This window comes from Tupaia chinensis, unplaced genomic scaffold (genome assembly GCF_000334495.1).
Source record: "Tupaia chinensis unplaced genomic scaffold, TupChi_1.0 Scaffold000238_1, whole genome shotgun sequence".
NCBI classification, from domain to species: Eukaryota; Metazoa; Chordata; class Mammalia; order Scandentia; family Tupaiidae; genus Tupaia; species Tupaia belangeri.
The window spans coordinates 7,221,171-7,230,127 of record NW_006159716.1 but is presented as its reverse complement, the minus strand read 5'-3'; the positions used below and the strand labels follow the sequence as shown (position 1 = coordinate 7,230,127).

Here is an 8,957-nt window from a genome sequence, read left to right as displayed (position 1 = left end):
CCAGAGGGCATAGCCACACTGCAATACCTTCTCTATTTTCCTCCTGGATATTTTGGGCATGCATGCACACGTCCAGCATGTTTTTCCAAGCTACTGGGTCTGGGACTCAAACCGGCATTCAGGTATGTGGGATCCAGTCACCTTAAGCATCATGCCACCAGATGACCCCTTAAGAGGATATTTATTATGGGAGTTGACTCGTACAATTGTGGAGGCCAAGAAGTTCCACAATATGCCATCTGCAAGCTGGAAAACCAGGACTGCTCGTGGTTTAATTCAGGCCTGAGAGACTGGGGGAGCCACTGGTGTGGGTCCTGGGGCCTGAAGTTCCAAAACCCAGACCTCTATGTCTAAAAGCAGGAGAAGGTGGATGACTCAGTTCAAGAAGAGAGAGCAAATTTGCGTCCCCTGCATGTCTTTGTTCTATCTGGGCCCTCTGCAGATTTGATGATGAACACCCGTGTTGGTAAGGGGGGGATCTTCTTTACCAAGTCTACTAAAAATGCCAATCTTTTCCAGAAACGGTCTTACAAACACAGCCAGAAATAATATTTTATGAGCTATCTAAGCATCACTTAGACCAGACAAGTTAACACGTAAAATTAATTATCATACGACTCATCCACTGGATTTCCAACGTCCACAATTTTAATCTCTCATCTGTTACCCATTTTCTTCCATTCCTTCTTCTTGTGGGTTTTGGCCTTTACTTAAAACTATCTTCGTCATTTGGGGCTGGCAGGTGGTGTGGTGGTTAAGGGTGCTGGATTTGCACATGGCCAGCCACGGTTTGCGTCCTGGACTGGGCAATTTGCTTTCTCAGTTTCTTTCTCTCTCACTCTGTCCCTCTCTGGTCAAAATAAAATAAATTAATTAAATAAATAAAGTTAAGTGAAATGAAAAAAAATTACTCCTCACAATTGCTAAGACATGGAACCAACCTAAATGTCCACAAACTGATGAAAGGATTGGAAAAGTGTGGCACATATACTCTATGGAATACTACTCAGCCATAAAAAATAACAAGACCCTGGCATTTGATAGAAAGTGGTCAGATATGGAGGATCTATTGCTGAGTGAAGTAAGCCAGGCTACAAAAGAAAGATATTGTATGTATCCACTTAATATATACTGATTATCCACACTTTATGGTAGAGAACGAAATATTGGAGGACATAAAAGTAGTGAAAGTACTTAACGAGAATGAGGCAGTGGGGAATGGGGGGTGGTGAAGAGAAGAGGATAGAGAAAGATAGCATAATTATTGGGAAAAACATTGAAAAGATATTGAATGATGAAGTGGGGAGATTAATGTCTCTGTATTGACGGACATGCATGGCATTCCCTTCTGAAAAAGCAATGTAATACACTGTAAAGTTAAATGTAATCCAATGTAATATAAAGAAGATTATGATGATAATAAAAATAAAAAAATTTAAAAAAAAAGTCAGGCACTGTGGTGTTTGCATGTAGTCGCAGCTGTTTGGGAGACAACTTTGCAAGATCCCGTCTATTAAAATATCCAGGTGACATCGTGGGACTCGGTCTAAAAAAAACACACCCACATATGAATACATGCACAGAAATAGATACACACCAAACAAATTTAAAATAATTTATAAGGATAATTGCTTAAATTCAACACAAGTGTTCCAAGATAAAGTTGTACAAATCTATAAATTAGAACAAAAAGGTTGGGAAATGGGAGAAAAAAGAATTCAAAGATTAGTCAAAAAGATCCACCATATGACTAAGAGAAGTATGAGGAAAAGAAAGAAGAAGAAAACAAAACAAAACAAAACAAAACAAAAGACTATAGAGGGGGAAAATAAATGAAAAAATAACATAAAATTCTCTAGTACAAATAGGCATTCTTTTTTTTTAAAGAATTAGCTTATATAACTTTATTTATTTATTTATTTATTTATTTATTTATTTATTTATTTATGTTAATTTGACCAGAAAGATACAGAGAGAGAGAGAGAAAGTGAGAAAGCAAGCCACTAGGTCTGGGACTCGAACTGCAGTTGGCCACATGGAAGTCCAGCAGCCTTAACCACCACACCTCCTGCTGGCCCCCAAATAGGCATTCTTGAGATCATTCAGAACAATAAACAGAAAAATACTCCTACAAAGACACATTGCCATGAAATTTCAAAAGATCAGTGATAAAAAAAAATAATTAGTGTAATGGCTATGTTGCTGGACTCCCATGTAGTTGACCACGGTTCACATCCCGGACCCGGTGGCTTAAAACTCATGCCGGGCGCATGTGTGTGCATGCCCAATAGCAAAGAAAACCTCTCAAAAACAAACAAACAAACAAACAAACAAACAAAAAAACACCAAAGAGATTCCAGAGAGAGAAAATAAGTCACTTGCTAAGAAAAAGAAATAAGAATTGGGACCAGCAGTTGGCGTAATGGCTATGCTATTGGACTCCCATCCCCTCAGGGGGTGATCTGCTGCTTTCTGTCTCTTTCTGTCTTTTTTTGTTGTTGTTGTTGAGAGGTTTTCGCTATAGGGCATGTGTGCTCGCCAGACAGACAGAGACATAGAGACAGAAAGCGAGAAATCACCCCCCAGGGGGGATGGTCACACCGCAATCCCTTCTCCTCCGTTCTCCTCTCGAGATCTTGGGCATGCATGCACACATGCCCAGCGTGAGTTTTAAGCCACCTGGTCTAGGATGCAAACCGCGGTCCACTACGTAGGAGTCCAGCGACATAGCCATTACGCTAACTGCTGGTTCCCTCTTTGTGTCTTTTTGACTAGCGCACGCACCCTATAGCAAAAACCTTTCCAAAAAGGAAAAGAAAAAGAAGTAAGAATGGATTCAGACTTTCTTTCTTTCTTTTTTTTTAATCCATGAGAGTAGAAGCTACAAGATAATGAATCAATGTGTTCTAAATTTTACAGGACGTGTTATACTATCTAGAATTGTATGCAAAGCAAGACTATCAACCAAAAGACATTTTCAGACAGGCAAGATCTCAACAAGATCTTTTTTAATTTAATTTTATTTTATTTTATTTAGAGAGAGATTGTTATAGGGCACATGTGCTCGTAGGAGAGATAGAAAGCAGGAAATCACCTTGTGGGGAGGATGGCCACGCCACAAACCCTTCTCCTCCATAGTCCTCTCGGGATCTTGGGCACTCATATACATGAGACCAGTGTGAGTTTTAAGCTGCCGGGTCTGGGACTCAAACCACAAACGACTACATAGAAGTCCAGCAATGTGACCATTATGCCATCTGTTGTCCCCTCAACAAGATCTTCTATAGACCCTTTCTCAAATAGTTTCTAGAAAGTATGCTCCACTAATTGGAGAAAGTCAGTCAAGAAAGAAAATTTTCTGGACTAGGAGAGAAGGGAGGCAGCAGAGGAGAAATAAAGAGGGCATTTGTCTAATGAGTTTAAAGGGAACTCCCAGGATCAGACGGCAGCAGGCCCAGAGAAGCATCCATTCACATTGTGCAGGGGACAGAAGATTCCAGGAAAAATTTTATTAAAGAAAAAATGAAATGACTAGATTGCCTAATTTATTTAAAAGTATCAGAGAGAGGTCAGCAGGGGGTGTGATGGTTAAGGTGCTGGATTCCCACATGGCTGACTGTGTTCAAGTCCCAAAGCCAGGTGACTTGAAAAACACACCGGAGGGACCAGCAGTTAGCGTAATGGCTATGTCACTGGACTCCCATGTAGTCGACCATGGTTTGAGTCCCTGACCCGGTGGCTTAAACTCATGCCAGGCGCATGTGCATGTGTGCCCAAGATTCCGAGAGGAGACTGGAGGAAAAGGAATTGCGGCGTGGCCATCCCTCCTGAGGGGCGATTTTTCGCTTTCTGTCTCTCTGTCTTCCCGGTGAGCGCACACGCCCTATAGCAAAAACTGCTAAAAAAAAAAAAAAAGAAACAAAACAAAACACACACACACTGGACACATACACGTGCATGCCCCAAATCCTGAAAGGAAAATGGAGAAGGGATTGTGGCATGGCCATCCCTCCTGGGAGGTGATATCTCACTTTCTCTCTCTCTCTCTTGTGAGTGCATGTGCCCTATGCAAAAATCTAAAATCAAAACAAAACAAAAAACAGAATTTGAGTTGAATTAGTGATAAATACTGGGAAAACTGAGTAAATTTTGCTTTTTTTTTTTTTTAAAAAAAAAGAGGCAATAATTAATAAGTAATGCAGTTTTAAAATGTAATCAGCCAATCCACTATTTGGCTCATCCATGAAAAATATTTGCAAAATCATAATGATGTAAATATTGAATACTGATTTACTAAAAAGTGATAAAACAGTATTAGGGGAGAAAAAAAGGGTAGGATTAACACACTTACCTTTTCATCTTCCATAGTATGAAGTCAATAGTTAACATGTAAAACTAAAAAACAAATAGAAAAGCATTTTTTATTTAGAAATACAAAAGTAAATACTAGGGGAAAAAAAAATAAAGCAGTTACAACTTCAAAATAGCTGCCTCCCAGGAGCAAGACTGCAGGGAGAGACAGGTCAGGATGGAAATGGCTGTTTCATTGTAGGATAATATTTGACTTTTAGTGTTTGACTTTTTAATTAGGTGCTGGTGATGATTTACGAACATTAATTAATGACGTTAATATAATACTAATATGCTGACCAAGTGCAGAAATTTGTGAAACCTGTAACTTTAAAAAAAAATTTATTTTCTTTTATTTCTTCTATGGAAGAGAAAGAGAGGGGAGAGATGGGCAACCCCCAGTCTCAGCCAGCCGAGATCCCAGGCATGTGTGTGTGGCTGGCGTGTACAGGGAGACCTCAGGATGCAAACCCCGGCCTTCCCATGTGGGGCCAACCTTACTGAGCATAGCAGTCCCCCATGAAACTGCACTGCCCCACGCTTTCTAACTTCTGACTTCTGCTTCAAGCCTAACTCTTGGTTCTTTTTCTCTGCCAATTTCTAGGGGCACCCCAATACTCTTTTGTTCTATCCTCTTCCCATTTTCTTGTCTCCCCAGTCTTCTCTCCCCTGAAACCATGCGCCTCCAGACAGTAAGTCTCAGGAGCTGCCAGAGTGCCCCTCAACTCCTCCGTTAGTTCTGCCTCATCCACCTTGCCCTTCCTCCTCCCGGAGCTGGCCTGCAGTTTAAGGACTGAGTGGGCGTGAGAACTCGGTCCGCCTGCCTGCCGGGAGCCTAGACTCACCTGATCCTGTTTTTATTGAAAAGGTTGGTATTTGGTTCAACAGATTGACAGTTATGCTTGTTTGTTTGTTTTTTAGGTTTTTGTCACAGGGTGAGTGTGCTCACCAGAGAGAGACAGTGAAAGAGAAAGTGAGAAAGCACCCCTCAAGGGGGATGGCCACACTGCAATCCCTTCTCCTCCAGGAATTTTGGGCACACACGCACATACACCCGGCATGATTTTCAAGCCCCCAGATCTGGGACTTGAACTGTGGTCAGCCATGTGGGAGTCCACCTTAACCACCATGCCACCTGTTGGTCCCAGATTCATTTGTTATTGCTGCTGTTACAAATGACCACAAGCTTAGTGTCCTCGAACAACACGAATGTACTATTTTAAAGTTCTGTTCTGTGAGTCAGAGTCTGACACTGGTCTCTGCGCTGAATCAAGGTGAGAGTGGGACTCCACTGCTTTCAGGGGCCCTGGGGAGGTCCGCCGGCTGGCCTTTCCCAGTGCCTAGAGACTGCTCGTCTTCCTTGGCACGCAGCCCCTGCCACCTCCAGGGCCAGTCGGGCCTCTCACAGCACAGGCTCTGACTTGTCTCTGCCGCCACCTCCCCTCCAGCTCTGGCTCCGCTCCCGCTTCCATTGTTCGTTCTCTTCTTTCTCCCTCCCTCCCTCCCTCCCTCCCTTTCTTTCTTTCTTTCTTCTTAGGGCATGTACACTTGCCAGAGAAAGAGAGAGACAGAGACAGTAAGAGGGACGGTGAGAAATCCCCCCAGGGGTGATGGCCATGCCACAATCCCTTCTCCTCCATTCTCCTCCTGGAATGCTGGGCACGCACACACACACGCCCGGCATGATTTTCAAGCCACCAGATCCAGGACTCAAGTGGTGGTTGGCCATGTGGGAGTCTAGCAACGTAACCACTGCACCCTCTGCTGCCCCCCTCCCCTTCCACTGTTAAGGACCCTGTAATCACACTGGTCCGACCAGGGTAATCCAGGCTTGACTTGCTCTCTCTCTCTCTCTGTTTCCCAATTGTCAAAGGGCACTTGTCGTCACCAGAGACAGACAGAGAGAGGGAGGGAGAGAGACAGCCTCTCCACTAAGGCGCAGTGAGGCTGCAAATCCTTCCCCTCCATCCCTCCATCCTGTTAGGACTGGGCACATGTGCGCAGGCCCTCAGCATGTTTTCCAAGTCTCTGGGACTGGGATTTGAACTGTAGTGGGCCATGTGGGATCCAGCTGCCCTAACCACCAGGTCACGGAGCCAGCCTATTGGCTCCCTATCCTAAGGTCAGTTGATTAAAAGCTTAATTCTATTGACAGCCCTCATTCCCCTTTGCCACCATATTTTCACATACTCACAGGTTTTTCTCTTTTTTTGAAGAGACATTTTTGCTATAAGATGTCTGTGCTCACTGAAGAGACAGAGACAGAAAGTGAGAAATCATCTCCCGGGGGGATGGCCATGCCGCAATCCCTTTTCCTCCGTCTCCTCTTGGGATTTTGGCCACATGTGCACATGCGCCCAGCATGAATTTTAAGCCACCAGGTCCAGGACTTGAACCACAGGTGACTACATGGCAGCCCAGCCACATAACCATTACCCCATCTGCTGGTCCTGTATTCACAGGTTGGGAAATTAGGACATAGCTCTTTTGGGGGTGGGGAGAAGGGTATCATTCTGCCTCCCGGTCATGTATTTGTTTTACATTCATTCTGATTTAACTTTTTTTCATTACAATAATTATCTTATCGTAGTGAGGGTTTTGGCACTCCTCAAATTTTCATGCCTGACGTAAGCCATGTACGCTACTCTGAGACCTGGCTACATTTTCTCCTCGGCCCACCCCTTGCATCCCTCAGCCCAGTCCACGAGAGCATCCTGGGCCTCGGGCTGCCCAGGATCCAGCCAGGTTCTGCAGGCCCTTTCCCAACCACCGCTTCTCTGCTCCAGTTTGTGAGGTGCGGCTCAGGCTGCCGAGTCGAAGAGAGAAGTTGTTCCGTGTCTCCTGGGCCCAGGGCAGGGGGAGAGACGGCCAGACACACCTGATCCTCCCCCGGTGGCCCCAGAGATAGTTGCCTTTCAGGCTGGCAGCAAGAGAGAGGACTGGGGCTGGGGGTGCGCGCAAGGAGAGCTGAAAGAGGATCCTAGCGCTGCTGGAAGGTCAGGGCAGCCAGCAGGCGTCTGGGCCTCCGCAGGCTGGGAGGCTGGAAAGCTGACGCGGCTCCCACACTGGAGAGGCCCTGGGAGGGGGGGTCTAATTCCCAGCCATTCTAGCAATGTCACAAAGGAGACTGCTGGGGGCAGGGGAGTGGGCAGAGGGACACTGGGGAAGGGAAGTCAGTCCTGGAAGTTAGGGTTGTGAGGGGTGCGGAATGGCTAACTGCCCTCAGAGGGGGCCCGGGTGTGGGAGCTGGGGCCAGGCGGGCGGTAACTTACAGACCTCCAGGACCCTGCAAGCACTCCGCGTGGGGCCTTACTCTGGCACAGCATTTGACAGTCAGTGCCCAGAGCCCTCGAATGCTCTATCTGCCTCTCACCTCAACCCCAGGAGGAAGGCAGGGTAATCCCATTTCGCAGACAAGGATCTCCTCGCAGGGAGCACCAACGTTCATCACAGCTCCCATGGTCCTGACTTCTCAATTCCTCCTCTTGGACTCCCGGCATCTCTTCCAGGACGGGAAGGGAGGGTGCTGGAGGAAACCGGGCAACAGGTAAGGAACCCTGGGCCAGATAAGGAGCAGACCCCACCACACCGCCACCCTTCCCGACAGTCTGAGAATTGCCGTGCAGATGCCGAGCCAGCTCACCCTCCTCGAATCAGTGCACCATGCGGCTAGTGAAGGAACCAGAGCAGGAGCTAGCATGAGGCTTTAAGGGGGCCCAGTCCTGCGGCCCTCCGCCCACGGCTTGCCAGAGCTGCCTGGTCCCCTGCTGCCCACACATACCCCAGCAGTCAGATCCCTCCACCCCCTCTCTGGGGTGAAGGTCAGACCAGGTGCCTCCTCTCCTTACCCTCAGCCTCCCTCACAGCCCTGCTTCAGGGGCCCTCATCTTCCCAGAGATGGAGCTCCTATTCAGGCCTAAGGACCTCTGCTGAGGAAGATTTCAGAAGAGATGGCTTCTCTGATCCCACTCGCCCACTTCTTCCCCCATCCACCTCATTTTACAGAACCTAGGCTCCTGCCAGGCACACATGGGGACTTGACAAATATTAATTCACCTCTCTCTTCCTGCAGAGACCCCGGGAAGAATCTTCCCACTCGGAAGGTGCTGGGAGCAGGTCCAGGTATGCAGAGGCAGTGGGACCCTCCGGGCACTGCCCTCTGTACATGTCCAGCAGGTCGGGGGGAGGCAGGAAGATGGACAAGATGCCCTCTCCTGGTTCCCTTTGTGCCCTCAGAGGGCAGGTCCCCTAATCCCAGCCAGCTAGGTCCTCTGAACATACCAAACAGGAACCAAGGGTCCGTTGGCAGGTACATTTGCCACCAAGTCACCAGGAGTCACTAGCAGGTAGAGAGTGGGAGGAAAGGGACCAGCAATTAACATAATGGCTATGTCACTGGACTCCCACGTAGTCGACCGCAGTTTGAGTCCTGGACCCGGTGGCTTACACTCAAGCCAGGCCCATGTGTGTGCGTGCCTAAGATCCCGAGAGGAGAATGGAGGAGAAAGGATTGTGGGGGTGATTTCTTGCTTTCTGTCTCTCTGTCTCTCTCTGTCTTTCTGGCTAGCGCACATGCCCTATAGCAAAAATCTCTCCAAAAAAAAAAA

At 46.9% G+C, this 8,957-nt stretch overlaps 1 long non-coding RNA gene across 1 annotated transcript in view; it reads right to left on the bottom strand.

The window, feature by feature from the left end:
* Nucleotides 1-1,426: 1,426 nt before the first annotated feature.
* LOC102484877 (uncharacterized) overlaps nt 1,427-8,957 on the bottom strand; it is a 53,979-nt gene continuing 46,448 nt past the window's right edge. Inside the window, exons 3-5 of the long non-coding RNA XR_001370391.1 lie at nt 7,724-7,876; nt 4,352-4,395; nt 1,427-1,546 (exon numbers count right to left, since the gene is read on the bottom strand). This is a non-coding gene — a long non-coding RNA (uncharacterized LOC102484877). The remainder of the gene's footprint in view (nt 1,547-4,351; nt 4,396-7,723; nt 7,877-8,957) is intronic.